Raw genomic sequence first — 17,244 nt, 5'->3', positions numbered from 1 at the left:
CCCCGCGCCCGCAGCCACGCCAGCCTGCATGAGGCTGGCTGTGCCTGCTCCAGACAGCCCTGTGTGGGCTGTGAGTGGCTGAGCAGGGAGCACCGGCCATGGGGCGGGCGAGGGGCCACTTTTCCCCACGCTCAGCACCAGCTTCTTCCCTGCTGGCGAGCAGGGGATCAGGGCTGAGCATTGCCCCCCGCCTGTACCGCGGGGCTGGGGGGCACTGGGTGTGAGTAGGCGGGGAGCCAGCGGGAGCACAGGGCCTGCACTGGTGTCCTGGGGCCAGTCACGCCGGGGCCCAGAGCAGGGTGGCAGGGGCGTAGGGTCCCAGCTGGCAGGGGTTCTATGGAGCCAGGCCAGCTCCCCACTCTCTGCTGGTGTAGCCCAGCCCGCTCCACAGACCCTTGCCGGCCTGTGCCACGCTTTGGGCCCCACCGGTGCTGGCCCTGGGACATTGGTCCCAAGACATTGGGACATTGGATCCAAGATGGTGACCGGGGGCGGGGCACCTGTCAAGGGGCAGGGCTACCCATGCAGCTCTCAACAGCCTGCCAAAACTGGGTAAGCGGCCCTCTGCCCAAAATAATTGCCCGCCCCCGGGCTAGAGTGACCTGGAGCTAGGCAGGACCTAGACATAGGTCCTGGCTTCCTCTATTAGGTTGAGGAGATGTTAAAGAAAAGCTTCTCTGGAGCAACAGCACTCCAACCCTCTCAAAGGGACACTTCCTGCTTCTTCAGAAATACAACCGAAACAAAATTTGGCAGGCAAAGGGACACAGTAGCCCAACAGACCTCTTACAGCTGAAGCTTCATTGACTGTGGCTGACCCTCAAAAGGCTGTGGGAGAGAAGGCTCCTCTTGCCATAGGATCGAGCCAGGCTTGCCTGGATTATGTGTCCAGGTGGAGACAAGGGAGGAGGTGCTTCATGCCCAACACTTGTCTCCAGTGAGCAAGTAGGTGCCAAGCATTGAACAAGCTGGATCAGAGAGCTGTACAATGCCGTACACGCTCTGCTTTACTGGGCAGGGCAGCTGATCTAGAGAAATATATAACAAAAACCTTGCTCCAGTTCCCAGGTCCTTTCTTCCCTGTGCCAGGTTTTGATCCCGTTACCTAAACTCTCTCAAAGCCCAAAAGCTGGTTTGCCACAGCCTGTAATACAAGTGTCACTACATAACTGTGCTGCCACAGAAGCAAAGCAGGAACAGAATTACGATCCAAGATGGTCTTCATTTTGCTCCAGACAAAGCTGCTTAATGGAAAACAGAACAATTTTCTGTCAGAAAATGGTAGTGCAAGAGTGATGTCATAGCCATCAGTGATGGTCCAGAAATCATGCAAGAAGCAAGGATTTCTTAAGGGGATATCTTTCATTGGACCAACTGTATGTGTGGGATAGAGATAGACAATTTTTCAAATGCAAGATGTTCTTCACCAGGTCAGAAATGCAGTTTCCTTATTATCTCGATCTTTCATGGAAATAGGCCAGTTTTCACTGAATGCAGAGTATCTTTGAAATGTTTTAATAATAGAATATTAATTACACTACTATGGCAGAGGTGTGAAACTCGCCTGACTCCCTCAGGCTGGAGACAGCAGACCAAGTGCAGAGGTAGGAAGAAGAGGGAGGCTGGCAGTGGTTACTGCAGCTGTCACTCAGCCCTGTCACCATGTCACAAATGGGCTCTGTGCCCCAGATTTTGGCAGCAGGCTCTGCCCTCACTTGCCCCAGCCCCAGATTCCCATCCCTTCTAGCAGCCCTGTGGGCCACGTGATATGGCTTCATGGGCTGGATCCAACCCAGGAGCCACAAGACTGATATCCCTGTACTAGTGTCCCAGGAGCACAGAGGTAGAGCATTAAGGCATCTGGTTACAGAGTTGGAGTTTATCCCCCCTGCTCCAGACTTCTGCCAGAGGCTTCCTCACTTGGTTTTGCTGCAAGTGGGCATCTGGGAAGCCACAGATAGATAAACATAAAACTAGCCACACCACACCACTCTACAGATACATCTTAATCATGTTAGGCCAATGGGTTGCTAGGCTTGAGTAGACCTTTGACCTGGACCTTTTGACTATTCAGCAAGGCCATGATTTCTAGTCCCTTGCACATGAAAGGCAGGAAAAGCCCTGAAGAGTCTGCTCTCACCAAATGGCACCATGCAAATTCTGAGAAGCAAGGGATCTCCTCACCCTGCCTTGACTGCTTTATGCAGAAACATAGGGTCATTACTTTGTTGCAATGATCAAGGAGCAAGAATGTGCAGAATAAGTGCCTATTCTACATGTTTGAGACAGAATCTGGCTTCAGATAGATTCCCAGTCTTGGTTGGTGTTTATGGAAGCTAATGGAGTGACTAGCTAACTAACTCCAGATGCCCTGGACACCAGCAACCCAGTTAGTTTCACTCTTCCAGAAAGGGCAGAAGACATAGAAACACAAAAGTCTCCATCCCATCTTCCCCCTGCTTAATGCAGATTGCAAGACAGCTGATATTCTTAGTGGGGGCATCCAAAATTTAAATTCTGGAGAGGGGCAGACTGGAAGCCTCAAACTCGTCTTTCATTATTAAGAAGCTGTTACTCGTTCTAAATCCAAGCTCATTTCTTCAGCATAAAACTTCACAAGATCAGTCCCAAGTACAGCATTCGGGGAAGGATATTGGCCCTTCTCTCTACATAAATCCCAGAGCAAAGTTTTCTGATGTTTCTCTTTGTAGCACATTCAATCAACTGATATATAGTCATGCTCAGGAGAACTGAGCCGGTACTAACAGCTGCACTGTGATGTATGGGAGATAGGGAAGGGGGGAGAGACTCTTCCTTCCTCGCTTAGCAAAAAGCAGCTCTGCAGTGCTCCAATAGTGCAGGAAGCAATGGTTCCTGCGCTGTAATCTAATTGCCTTCCAGTGCCTTGTGAGGTGGTGTCATTCTGAACCTGGCTCTTATCTAAAAGAGACCAGATAAACATAGGCTGAAGGAAAACTAAAATCTGAAAAGCAGGTGCTGGCTCCAGTCATAGGCAAGTACTGCAGCAAGCCCACAGTGGCTTCTGTGCCAATACAAATCAACAATAAGAACTAAACTTTAAAGGCCTCACCTGTGTTTAGATGGAGTTTGATGTGTGAATGTCTTAACCCTTATAGCCTGGACCATCCTTTTTAAACAGGAGCGATGATGACCATACTGGCTTAATGCCATCGCTCATCCAGTTGGCCCAGAATGACAGAGAAAGTGTCAAGAAGATTTCTGAACTGGAACCACTTCTCATTAGGCACATCTCACTGGGACAACTGGGATTGAAACACTACAATTAGGCCATACTATGCCTCAGACCAGATACCTACTGTGGCTGGACCACAATGCCTGGCATATCACAGACTCCCCTGTGAGAAGTCAAAGAGATGCCAATAACCCTCTGAAGTCACCACCAAAAACACTGCTGTAGAACACCACGTTTTTTTCCTCACCTCCAAGTGTAGGCAGTTGTGTATTCCCAAATGCCTCAGTCACATGTTCAGACAGTTGCCATCCATTGGTCTAGTCGGAAGGATGGTCCATTTGGTTAGGTCTTTCCCTCTCCCCCCAAATCAGCAGACTGCTTCTTCAGTGAGATAGGTCCCAAAGGCCAGGTCTCTAGTGCCTTTCTACAGCCCTCAGAACCACTACGGAGGATTGAGCTCCTACTCCATGAGCACCCACACCTAGGAATTAGACACTGAAAATATCTTAAGAGGGGTTGATGTGCATGCCAATGCAGCACACAGGCTTTTCCAGGACAGAAAGCCTCTAAGGCAGTACTCACTCAAGCCCCTTTTAAGTACCTACTCCTGCCTAATTATTGGGCTTGGGTGTGTACAGAGTAGGAGCATCCATCTCTAGGGGTCCCATGCTCAGCAGGGAGGCAGTACAGATGGGGATGAAGTTAAATGCCCACTAATGCTTTGTTTTTATTGAATATTTTTTGGTTTCCACCAAACCCTTTGCAAACTTGAGCTTGTTCTCCACCTAGGATCATTCCCATATGCATCCTACTCAGGGGAGGGAGGAGAGCCATGCAAGGAATAACATCTGCTAGTTATGAGGTCACATGCAAAATTAGGATTTCAGCAGAGGAGCAGGAGGAGGCAGAGTCCTGGAAAACTGTTCTGCTAATTTCACACAGAACACCCTTAATAGAAATGTGATCAAACTGGATCCAGACCCAGACCAGCATTCACCATTTGAAATGCTCTCTAGAATGGGCTCAATCTTTGAGAACTGGGAGCTGAATTTAGAGGCAATTTCAAGTGTTTTCAGCTCCTGGAGGGTGTGGTTCTATTATAGAGAAAGCAAGTCAGGATCTAGAGCCATGATTTTCAGAACTTCATGTTTCATTTTGTTTTTTTATGGGCAGTCTTCATTTTGTTACTCTAATGTAAAGGGCCCTCATTCTCAGAGGGCAGAGGCTCAGCACTTTCTGAAAAATCAGGATGTTTTAATGCAGGCACCCATTAAAAAAAAAAAAAAAAAAAAAAAATTTTTTTTTTTTTTTTTTTTTTTTTTTTTACACTATCAGTGTGGGGAGGGGTTAGTTCATGTTCCACTCTATTCTTCAACAAAAGGTGAAGAGGAAAAAAAGAAAGCAGAGTCACTCCTAAGTAGTCAACCCCTTAGTTTTCTAAGTGGAAATGGCAACATTTAAGGAGGACATGTTGCCATACAGTGTCACCCTGTCTGTATTAGCTAATGACTCTGATGCTTGGTTGATTTTGGATTAACAGAGGCCCAACTGGCTTCACTGGGTCACGTGATTAATTGCTATCTGATTATGCTAGGTTGGAAGAGATTAGCCAGCCCATCAAGGTGCACACAGTAAAAAGCTTTAGAGATCTTAACTGGCTCAGGCTTCCTTTAAATAGTTCTTGAGAGCAACTTAGTTCCATCAACCTTTCTTTATTTTTTCTAACTGAAAACGAGAAAATATCAATACCTGTTTTTTCCCCCCAAACCACACTAGTCTCACCTTTAGGTAACTAAAACCCAAAGGCTCTCTATTTAAACAAGCAGATCAGCTGAAAATCTTGCTCCTTCTTTCTTAATCAATTCCAAACAGGTAAATGACAAAGATGTTTATGTAACCAAGCCACATCAATATTTTCCCAACATAAATTCTTGGTTCAACTCTGTTTCAAAGCAGGGTCATTTGCTGTAGATTAAGAAAGGTGCTAATAAGAAGAACTCCATCCTGGCTACTGCAGACAAGGGTGCATAGGATGCTACATGACACTGAAGTTTCATATAGTCAACTCTGCCCATAACCTAGTCAACAGGCAAGACTCCTATTTACTGCAACTCATTCATTAGGCAGGGGTGAGGTCCTAAACTTTATGTGCCCGCTGTTCCTCAGAAAGCCACTGCAGCCCCTCCACTAGAGCCTTCAAGTACCATGGATATTTTAGCATCCAGGCTGGGATAGAGAAGAAGCTGAAGAGCAAGAGTCTCTTCATGGCCTCATCCGTCTCCAGCTGCAGATTTGATCAAATAAGGCAATGCTGAGCCTACTGATATGATAGAGAGCCTCCATTATGCTCACAATGCTTTGCAGCTCCAAGTCCTTAGCTACTTCTCTTGCCTGCTGTCAGTGCTACTGGCCCTGCCTGGGTATCATGATGCTTCTCTGCCTCCCTTCACATAGTGGTGTAGTATTGCTTCCTTTAAAGTACTGTTGAGCGCTATGTGAATAGTCCTCCCTGTATTCATGTGGCTTTGCTCCCAGCTGGCTGCATGGGGTGGAGAATCCCACATGCCCAACAGTGAAAGCAGGATGCCACTGAAGCTCTGGGGTTCTTCCTCCTGACAGTCTTTAGCCCTTAGAGGCACAAGTCCTGTCAGAGTCAGTGGGAGCTGGATCTGTGCAAGAACTGCAGATATTAGGTGCTGAGCATATTACAGGTGGTAACACCTTCAATCATAGTCTGTCCATGTGGTTGACCACAACTAGCTTCTTATCGCCCCTTTCATTGTCATAAAGCAATATTTAAAAATGGGTTCACCAATACGTGCCGGCAAACATTTCAATGCACAACTCATGTTTCTATTCTAGATAAGTGCTAGACAAGTGCTGACAGGCATATGTGCACACACAACACCTATGCGTGTACTCGTAGTGCACCTCCCTCTTCTTGTCAGCAGTAATATATACAGTAAAAACATCTTTCTCCTACACACCCCTGCCCACTTCCCCTGCACTCCAGCTGCATATCCACCCCTAGGCACAACTATAGCTAGCGCTTCTAAAGAATTAAACGTAAACTTGTCTAAAAAGCGATTCGCCCTCTCATTAAATTCCTGGCCTTAAAGTACTGGATATTATTAATATTAAGTAATATTAAGCTTACATTTCACTCTCAGTGAGGACTACAACCTCAGCAAGATCACAGACAACACCAAGCTGTGGGGAGTAGTAGATATGCTGGAGGGTAGTGCTGAGTTTCAGTGACCTAGACAAATTGAAGGACTGGGCCAAAAGAAATTTCATGAGGTTCAACAAGGACAAGTACAAAGTCCTGCACTTGAGATGGAACAATTCCATGCACCGGTACAGCCTTGGTACCAAGTGGCTAAGCAGCAGCTCTGCAGAAAAGGACCTAGGGGTTACAGTGGACAATAAAGGAGATAGGAGTCAACAAGTGTGCCCTTGTTGCCAAGAAGGCTAGCAGCATACTGGGTTGTTGCCAGAAGATCAAGGGAAGTGATTATTCCCCTCTATTCAGCACTGGTGATGCCACATCTGGAGTAATGTGCTCATTTTTGCCACAAAGCCCCAGTGGGAATGATCTAGTTGGGCATGGTCCTGCTTTGAGCAGGGGGTTGGACTAGACCTCCTGAGGGCCCTTCCAAACCTAATTTTCTATGATTATATGATTCTATGAACGTGTGAGCCATTAAGGCAAGAAATGGATGCATGCATCTCATTGGGGAATGGGTATGCCCCAGGTTTCTTTCAGTGTATGGCTTTTAGCTCTGGTAGGCTGCAAGACAGAGCTTAAATCACAACATTATGATTTACGTAAGATTTACGCTAGCGACCTCACAAATCAATTAATTGCAGAGTGCTCTTCATTAAAGTCTCAAGAGTTGACTCCTGCTGCTTAAGCAAGTAAGCTTGACAAGGCAAAGTAATGAGGAAAGAGAACATTTTTAACAGCATGTGACATGCAATGCAAACAGAAAGAAGAAGTGTTTATAGGCCAAACTATGGGACAATCTGTACTGTGCCCACAGGGTGGTCCATGGCAAAGACAGATTGAATCTCAGGGGAGCTGGGTTCAGTGTTCAGCACTGCCATAAAGGAAGACAAGGTAAACGTGATATCTTTTATTAGACTAACTCAATAATTGGAAAAATTGTTCATCACAAGCTTTTGGGCACAAACAACCTTCTCCAGGCATAGACAGAGTCTGCCACAAAGGCCCTCACTCTTCAGTGCAACATATCTACCGAACAGGGAATACTTCCATTCTCCAAAGCGTTTTCTCTTTTCTATTTAGGCTACAAGATCTTCAGCACAAAGTTAGGTTACCTGATACTGTCTGTGACAAGACTCTAGGGACAGGCAGAAGTGGCAAATTTTGCCCAGTATGGCCCCTGAAAGTGCTTTACAGCGATGAGTGAACACAAATGCATGACAGCAGATTGCTTTAAAAGGACCCAACCCCACAACAATCTGAACCCTCATTATATGACAGTTCAGATGAAGGCGCTCCACTTTAACTTGTGTCAGCGTGTACAGGGACCAGGGTTGGGCTGACAGCCTAGCTCTGCTTCCCATGGTGCTTTCAGAATGGGAGAGGGAAAAAGAGCAGAAGGAGCTTGTTCTGGGGGTTGTCTAGGCAGCATTGAAGGGTGGGGCAGATGAAATACAGTCCCCCTCCCACAAGGTGGGGGGCCTCCAATTTATCTCCCCCCCCCCCCTCCAGCATCACCTGGGCAATGCCCAGAACAAGCTCCCTCCAGTCCCTTCCCCCACCTCCCATTCTAAAGATAGCACTGGGGCTAGGAGGGAGGAGCAGCTGCAGACTCACAGCCGCTCTAAACTCCAGCTGGATCCCCCAACCTCCTGGACCCAACAGCAAATGTCTGTTGGGTTGGGGGCAGAAGGGAATTGCTGTAACTCATGGTGCTTCCTGCAAAATGCCATGAATTACAGCGGGGAGTTCCACTTGCCTGTGCTAGCTGGGCCTAACTTCCAGACTTTGGATATGTCTGCACTGACATTGCTGCTGTGTGACTGCAGCTCCTGAAGACATGCTCATGCCACACTGAGTATTGCTATTGTGGCACTGAGCCAGCACCCTCTGGACAACCTGCCTGAGAAGATGGGTGAATACCTAGGCAGCAAGCCCTTGCTGGGCTCTGTTCTGCTGTGGCTATAGTTAGCTGCAACTGAGCAGAGATAGCTCCCATGTGGGCTTGGAAGGGACCTCAAGGATCATTTGGTTCAACTTCCTGCTCAGATGCAGGCTGTGTCAGACAGGTAACCTCCAAGAAAGAGGCTGGATTACTTCCTGTGAAAGAGATTCCACAGCCCATATTGCCAGGGATTTGCCAAGTTTTTTTTTAATTTAGTTTCAGTTCAAACAGGTTAGCCACTCCTCAGAACAAGGTAATTTGTCTTCATCTCATCCAAAGAAACAGCTCAATGGCCGTAACCAAAAGAACTAAAATCAGCTTGAGGCAGAAGGTGAGCACCTGATGGTTAATGCAGCTTGAGCCCTGTGTGCTTGCAAATTGGGCATATAAAAGCTTTTCAGGTTTTCCACAAAAAAGCCACGATGAAATTCTCTGCACAGACTATAGCCTGCCAGCAGTTTTGCAGTATGCTGCTGCTATGACTAAATATGATCTAGTCATTAAAGGCAATCGTATTTTGTCTAATTGGGCAATAGGGCTGTGCGAAATTTTGCTGGCCATTTTGTTTCCACACTGTTTCAACTCATTTCGAGGTCGAAACAGCAAAATTGGAGCGAAACAAAGGCCGTTGAAATAGCCTCGAAACAAAAATGAGGCTAGTCAAAACATTTTGAAAGTCGAAACGTTTTGACCATAGCGCTGGGGATGGGAAGTCAGTCCAGCTGGGCTGACTTCCCATCCCTGGAGCAAGATCCGGCAGGGGACTCCCCTTTCCTGGCGAAACAGCGTTGAAATAGCCTTTGTTTCGATGGAAAGGAACGGAACAGCCGTTTCAAATCGAAATGAAATTTGAAACCAAACGCTGTTCCGTCGAACCTCAAGGTGAAACGGAACGGTATTGTTTCACACAGCCCTATATAGGCAATGCTTCTGGCCGGCTTGCTGACCAGATCATACTCATAGCTTACAGCAGACACAGTTTTGATACTGCCAGCAGTCGTGTCACCCTGCTTGTTCTTACACAATTGCCTTCCATTCACACAAGTTTCCAACTAAGTGTTTTTGTTGTCACAGAGCCTTTGTAGAGATCAATAAAGTTATGCTTGAACTTTGTTTTGCTCCCTGGATCTAATCAAGAATACCCATATGAGTGTGCCATGGTGATGGAAATAGTTGGCCCTGTTTTAAACTAAGATTTTTTTTTTAGTAGAAGCATTTTATGTTCTTTCTATACATATCCTCCCTCCTGCCAGGGAGAGTGTTTCTTTCTTTCCCTCCCTACTCCAGGATACTGCTCTCCCATACATATTAGAGGAGGGGCACAGGTGGCTGGTACTCACTTCATTCAGCCAAACCAGCATTAGTCTGCTCACCTGCTCCTATGAATCTGGCTCAGACTCTTAGGCTAGGGACAGACATTACACATGAACCAGTATAAATGACCAGAAACCACTTCAAATCTGTAACACAACAGAAGTTCAGTGCACATAAACCACTTTCAATATGGCTGAAACCAGTTTAAGATAAACCTGGATCGATGTAGTATCAGACTGAACTGATTTAGGTTCATAGATGTGGTCAGAAGGGACCAACAGATCATCGAGTCTGACCCCCTGCCTGGGCAGGAAAGAGCGCTGGGATCAGATGACCCCAGCCAGATGCCTATCCAGCCTTCTCTTAAAGACCCCCAAGGCAGAGGAGAGCACCACCTCCCTTGGGAGCCCGTTCCAGATTCTGGCCACCCTCACCGTGAAGAAGTTTTTCCTGATGTTTAGCTGAAATCTGCTCTCTGTCAGCTTGTGACCATTGTTCCTTGTTACCCCAAGAGGAGCCCTGGTCAACAGAGCATCTCCAATACTTTGCTGCGCCCCTCCAATGAATTTGTAGGCGGCCACAAGATCACCTCTCATTGCTTCTCTTGCAGAGGTTAAATTGGATTGTTGAACTTCATTCCAGATTCAAGTTAACTCAAAGTTCCCTAGCATCCCAGGATGCTTTGCACCTTCAACCTTGCAGGGTGGGCTAGCCTTGACCCAAGCTGTCTGCTCCAGCCAGCCAAGGAGGCATGCTCTAGCACCCCGCCACCCCCCTGGCTTCTGGCCTAAGCCACTACTCCAGGCTTGTGGCTGCATTTCTGGAATCAAAAGTGAATCTCTGTTCACTTGCTTATCGGTTCAATCTATGCAGCTTAGGCTAACCTGTGAAGATTGAATCGATTCAGCCTTGGGCGTTTTGACTGTCTGTACTTAGCCTTACTGACAGAATGGTCTTCTCCAGCTCCTCTAGTAGTGCTGCTTCCTCTAAAACACTGAGTCAACTGGGACAGTCCCCAGACACGTGACTGCTTGACCTCATCTCTCACCACTGTGACATCACTTTGAAATGCTCTGTAATGCATGATCTCAGTCATTGCCCATGGGAGCCCCAACAACTGAAGCAGCCCAGTCTGTCTCCACCCTCAGTGTAGTCCTATAAAGGAAAGACTGTAAATGTTTCCCCTGCCCCACTTCAGTTTTCACCAAAATTATTAAGAGTCCTGACCACTGGTCCCTCATATGCTACAGAAATCTTGAAATGGATCTTACACACTTTCCTTTCCTGAGGGTGGGGTTTTGAAGTTTGCTCCATTTCAGACAGTGAGAGAAATGCCATTGAACTGGCTTCCATGGTTCTTTATGGCTAGTTAAGCTTTTATTTGTTGTAAAGAAAATTACCTCTGAGAGAGAGAACTGCAGACCACCTCAGCTGGTCTAGGTAAGTTTCCTTTTATTGTGCTCAAGCTAAGGTACAAATGAGAGCCAAGCCCCATTGCTCTCAGCACTGTATACACACACATAGCAGGAGAGAATCACTGCCCTGAATATCTGACAGCGAAAAGGCAAGAAAAAGAAAAATTATGCAAGCAGTGGGCAAGGTCCTGGCCCAATTAACATCTATGGAAATTGAGTGCTGCAATTGACTTCAAACGCCTCTGAATATCCTTCTGAAAAAAATCTCAACCATGCTATGCCTGAACTCACTTAGTAAGGAGACCTTTTAAAACATGAAGTAACAGGTTTCTGTTTTGCAAGACAAGACCACAGACTGATCAGGGAATCTGCAAAGTCCTGCCAAAAGGTATAAAGCCTCTAAGCACAGCTTAGCCCACTGATATGTTTACTCTTACTTCTTAGGTATTTATGGGTGGTATAAAATATAAAGGCCATATTAAAAATAACTTAAGTGGTTAACTTGGGTGTCATTATTTGGGCTATAGGCAGCACCTCAATTCAAATGATTGTGTGCTAGTGTTATCACACATCAAATAATAATAGGATTCAGCCTGGAGATGAGAGGCAGCTACTGTATTTTTTTCAAAACAGACAGTAATTATCACAATGAATAGCATTGCCTGTTCTCACTCTGGCATGCTCAATGAAAGAGAGATGGACCAGCAAGGTATTTTCTGTAGCAAGTGAAGTGTCCCAGCCGAGAATTCAGATCCAGAATTTGGCTCTCTAAAGTTTGGGATGCTTAGATTTGACATTCCCATTTGGCAAATGGGCTACATCATATTTGACAATGCTAGTCTAAATCCAGAGTTACAAATTTAACTTTAGCTGTACTCCAGTGGAACTGAGAGCAGACCTGGATCCAGTTCTTTGCTGAGACCATTTGAGCTGATGAGGATCAACATAGGGAAGATATAAATCAGGCAGTAAAGAAGAGGCAACAGCCCAAGCACCATTCACACATTCTCTTCTCTCCCCTTACTCCATCCCACAGATTGAATCTCAGCAGAATACTACCCACAACTACATATTAGCTGCATTGACTTGTGGGTGTTAGAATAATCAGGTTAATCTATATTGCATGTTGCACCCATTTCATAGTTCAATGCAAACCTAGTCTTAAATCAATGAAACAAACTTTCTGCTGTTTAAATGTGGACAAGGTCATGCTCTGCATGTGAGGCACCATAAAGTATGCAACCGTCAATCCTCTGGATCATGGTGTACATGTAAGAGGTCTATTGTCAGATGCCTGATGAATCTGTTTGTGGCTGACAAGCCTGATTCAAGAGCAATAGTTTTTTACAAGTTTCACAGATCCATATGTTGTCCGAGTTGGGATCCAAATGTACAGCATGCTTTAGCCTTCATTGATTTGTTTCCACCCTCTGGAAAGCTGCTTTGTGTTGAACTGCACCCAGTGCCAGATGCTTCCTCCAGACTGGATGATATTTTGCATGCTCCCCCAGCTTTCTACATTGATCACAGAATCATAGAAAATTAGGGTTGGAAGGGACCTCAGAAGGTCTAGTCCAGCTCCCTGTTCAAAGAAGGACCATCCCCAACTCAATCATCCCAGCCAAGACTTTGTTTAGCCGGGTCTTAAAAACCGCCAAGGATGGAGACTCCACAGCCTCTGTAGGTAGCCTGTTCCAGTGCTTTATTACCCTCCTAATGAGAAAGTTTTTCGTAACATCCAACTTAAAGCATCCTTGCTGCAACATGAGATCACTGCTCCTTGTCCCATCATCTGCCATCACTGAGAACAGTCTAGCTCAGGGGTGGGCAAAATGCGGCCTGCCAGGCCATTCTATCTGGCCCACGGGGCCCCTAAAAAATTTAGAAAATTAATATGTATCTGCCCCTGGCTGCCTGTCGTGTGGCCCTCAATGGCTTGCCAAAACTCAGTAAGCAGCCCTCTGCCTGAAATAATTGCCTGCCCCTGGTCTAGCTCCATCCTCTTTGGAACCACCATTCAAGTAGTTGAAGGCTGCTATTAAATGCCCTCTCAATCTTCCTTTCTCCAGACTAAATAAGCCCAGTTCCCTAAACTGCTCCTCACAAGTCATGTGTCTCAGCCCTCTGAGCAGAGGGGCAAGACCTTCTAGCCAGGAACCTCCAGATTTAAGTCCCAGCAGGGGCACTGGTACACCCCAGTCACAATCCCCAGCCTTGGCTGCAGCCAACACCTTGGTTCTGAAGAAGGCTTAAATCACCCCCATCCCAAAAAAAACAAGAGGGGGAAAAATTCCCTCCCAGCTCTATGTAGCAACTAGTAAAGCCTGGGAAAGCATGGGAAATATCCCTAGTAGAACATAGGCATAGCTACACCTAGATCATCCTGGACCAATGCCTGTCCCACCTCTTCTTGAACATCTCCCGCAACAAAGATTGCACCAAAAAGCTATCTTGGGAACAGAAATTAACAAGCTGGTTGGATGCTAGGAACCAATGACTGAACAATGATATTGATTTTATGGCATACTACAATCTACCTGATTCCTGAAACTCTTTCTTCACCCTACAGGTGAGAATGACCCTCTTCCCTTTTGATAGGCATTGACCTCCCAGTAATCAGGTTCTTCTTTTCTGCTAATTATTTGTCTGCTACTCCTGGGAATATCTCTCTTTTTCTAATTTCACAGCCCTCAACACTATTTTTAATCACTTCTGTGCCTGCTTCTTCTTTCAGACCTGATGAAGAATGTTTCACATTCAAAAGCTTGTCTAAGTCGATCCCAACCGTGCAATAAAAGATCTCCCTCACAAAACTCCTTGCCTCTCAAATAATTCCTGTATTATCATGGCTATAGCATCATTCTGAGGGAGGAAAAGGAATCCCAGCTACAAAGCCCCAGAAAAAAAAAAAAGACTACATCACTGCTGAAGTGATAGCTCACTCATAAGAATGAATGGATGAGTGATCCCTCATGAACTCTTCTTGCCAGCCTGAAGCAGCAGCCAACAGTTCTGGCTGTAAACCAAATTAATTCAGTGGGTGACAGTAACAAATTACAGAAGCAAAGGCACAAGCTGTGAGCACCATCTCTATGCCCCAGGCAGCCACACTACTTATGGAATAGGGATATTTCCTAGGCAAAACTGTACTGAGCACAGCTGCCTGAAAGGCAGGGTTTCTGGTTTATTTCAGCTCTCTGAATTGTTTCGATGCAAACTGAAGCCCAAACTTCTCTTTTTTTCCTTTAATTTCCAGCAAACTGGAAACTCCCCAGCCCCTGCAGCTGCTCCCAAAATTGAAGGTCTTTTTAACTTCACTGTTAATAGCAGCTGAAGAACTGACAAAAAGGCATTTTGCCCAGCAGCTGCAGGGGGCTCCCAGGGTGGATCTACCTACCTCCTGCCAGCAAGAGAAAGCAGGTCTTAGGCAGAGAGCACATGATGCATTGGTCCAGGAGTGGCTGCATGACATTTTTTGGACTGCAGACCAGACCAACTGCATTGTCTCTGTAGTGCTGCCAACATAGCCAGAACACAGCAGGAATAATGCATGAGGGCCTTCAGCTCCGAGGGAGAACCACACAGGTACAAGGTTCAAATCCAGGAAACCCACAGCTTCCAACACCTGGTGCATCTGTGTCAGGGACACAACACAGACCCTGCAGCTTCCAGCATCTTACCTTGAGGCAGGTGGAAAATCCCTTGCTTAACACATAGCAAAACTACACCAGGCCAGAGAGGTTTGGTTTGAAACCTTGTGGGCTCAGCAAACCAGCATTTTCCAACTAAACATTTCATCGGAAGGTTTCTGACCAGCCTTATTCTTGTGCTCCCTCCACCCCCATTCAGCATCCTTTGCTAGAGGAGCTCCAGAGATGCCCAGGTGAGATAAATGCACTGCATCCCAGACTATCACTGTGGCCCTGCATTTTAGGTGGCGGCCTGGTCATCCTTGCAAAGAAGGCGGCCACAGACAATGCTCATGAGCTAAAAACACTGCAAACCTGTGATGTTTGCATGTTCAGCCCAAATCAGGGCTTTGTTCGTTTGACTCTTATGTGACTACCTTTGAGCTGCTTGGGCACAGCTGCCACAGTGCAAGTTGCCATGGGCTTAAGGTCAAGCTTTACGTCTCTGTGGGTCTGCAGCTTGAGGCGCATACATACACATGCACGCACAAGATCCCACATATCCAGCAAGGGGTGTGATATAGCAGGTCAACTTTGCCATGGTGTAACCATGCATATATACCATCTTACCTCACAGCAAATACAAGGTCCCTAAGCAAAAGTGGGATAAAGGTACAGGCTACATCAGAGTCATCCAGGGTGGGGGGGTATAGAGAGGAGGCCTACACACTGGCAGTTACCACAGAGTAGCTGACACTACATTCACAGCCTAGGTTGCCTTGTAGTAACTTGTCCCTGTGCCCAGAACTTAAGCCTCATTTTCCAAAGTGACTTTGGTGCTTCCCAACCAAAGTCCCTTTGACTTTCAATGAAGCTTAGGAGCTTAAGGCCCGGACTCAGTAATATTTAGGCACCTGGAAAAAAACCGGGAGGTTGTCACTTACCTAACTCTAAACATCTGGGCTTTGAGTGACTTTTGATGATGAGTCTTGGATGCTGTTCCACTCTGTGTTACAAGGTCTCAATCAATACTTGTAAAAAGGCTGGCTGGGAAGCAGTGCACAAGGCTTCATCAAGTAGGTCTCTCTAGTGCCCCTCCTTGTGCTCATCACAAAACTTTAGGATGGTTTTACCATTGATCCTGCCCTCCTGAAGGAACATGTGCATCAAATTGTCACAGCAGATTCCCAGAGGTCCATGGACCTAGCCAAGCAGGTAAGAGAACCCCAAATACTGCATCTTGGCCTCTGGGGTCTTCTACCGACTTCCCCCAGTTTACTCAATCGCATACAGACCCAACTTGCTCAGGTTCTGGGCTGCAGCCTCTCTCCACTGGTGCTGTCCTAGCTTACTATAGCCTGACATGCCAAAGTATGAACCCCAACCCTGTTCACCTCTTTTAGCCCCACCTCTGTCCAATAGACCCTTACTCTCTTAAATTAGCCTACACACTCCAGTCCTTATTCTGTGTACTGTATCCATCAGCTGAACTTCCACCAATTGGAAAAGGGAGATAAAAAGAAAGGGGATAGATCCTTGAGCAACACATCCCATGCTTTCTGGCTTTGCCTCCAAGCTGGGGGCTGCCAGGCTACTTACTGGCTCTCAAACAACTTGGGCTCAACTGAATTTGATATTTGGAAGCTTTGTTCTGTTCCTATTTGAGCCCCTAGATGGAGACTCACAGGGCTATTTGAACCTGCCAAAGCTTTTGGTTTTAATCCCCCTGTTCTACAGGTAATCCACCTGCAAAAGGGGAATTGTATGTCCTCCCACGCCCCAGGTTTAATTACAGTGCTGAAAGCTCCTTGATCCTCAGAGGACAGGTGCTGTATACAGCAGAAAAAAATAACGATATTCCTGCCCTGTTTCAGTAGCACTCTGCAGTGGTCTTCATCATAGGATCTCCAAGGAAATGTCAATGCTCCTGAAACCCATCTATTGGGTTTCAGCAAGATAAAATGCATTATAACTATTATATGGCTGAGGAAATGGAGACTCAAAGAGCTAGAACAACTTGACCAAGGTAGCTCTGCAAGTTACAGCTCCAAACCGGACCTACCTTCTGAAACCTGGTCCCTTGTTTCAGCCATTAGACTCGCTGCTTTTACATTGGACCTTCAGCATTTTAAAAGGTAACATAGGACCTGATCCCAAACCCACCAAAGTCATGAACTCTTTCCATTGACTTCCACATGCTTTGGATTGGGCTTATAAACAAGAGAGAGAGAGAGAGAGAGAGCACACACAGGGACCCACCACTTTTCAAGGAATTTATGTCAGCACATTTTCCCTATTCAGAAGAAATTATGGAGAGTAAACAGACCCAGACACTGCTTTTACAGCAGTGAGTTTAAGGAAAAGGAAATGAAAAAAAATCCATGTGCCTCTATCCCAAAACAGGATTTCCATTGCCTTGGAATGACCTTATTTCTTTCATAAACTGCTTTTCTTATCCCCGAGATACTGATCAGCTTACGGTGGACTGCAGAAGAATGCCT

General features: G+C 46.2%; 1 protein-coding gene across 1 annotated transcript in view; it reads right to left on the bottom strand.

Annotated features, from left to right (window-relative positions):
• Positions 1-17,244, bottom strand: part of DRD4 (dopamine receptor D4) — a 43,919-nt gene that overhangs the window by 25,464 nt on the left and 1,211 nt on the right. The gene's annotated exons all lie outside the window — the stretch shown is intronic.

Source organism: Alligator sinensis, unplaced genomic scaffold (genome assembly GCF_000455745.1).
Source record: "Alligator sinensis unplaced genomic scaffold, ASM45574v1 scaffold907_1, whole genome shotgun sequence".
NCBI classification, from domain to species: Eukaryota; Metazoa; Chordata; order Crocodylia; family Alligatoridae; genus Alligator; species Alligator sinensis.
This window is presented reverse-complemented; position numbering and strand designations above follow the sequence as displayed.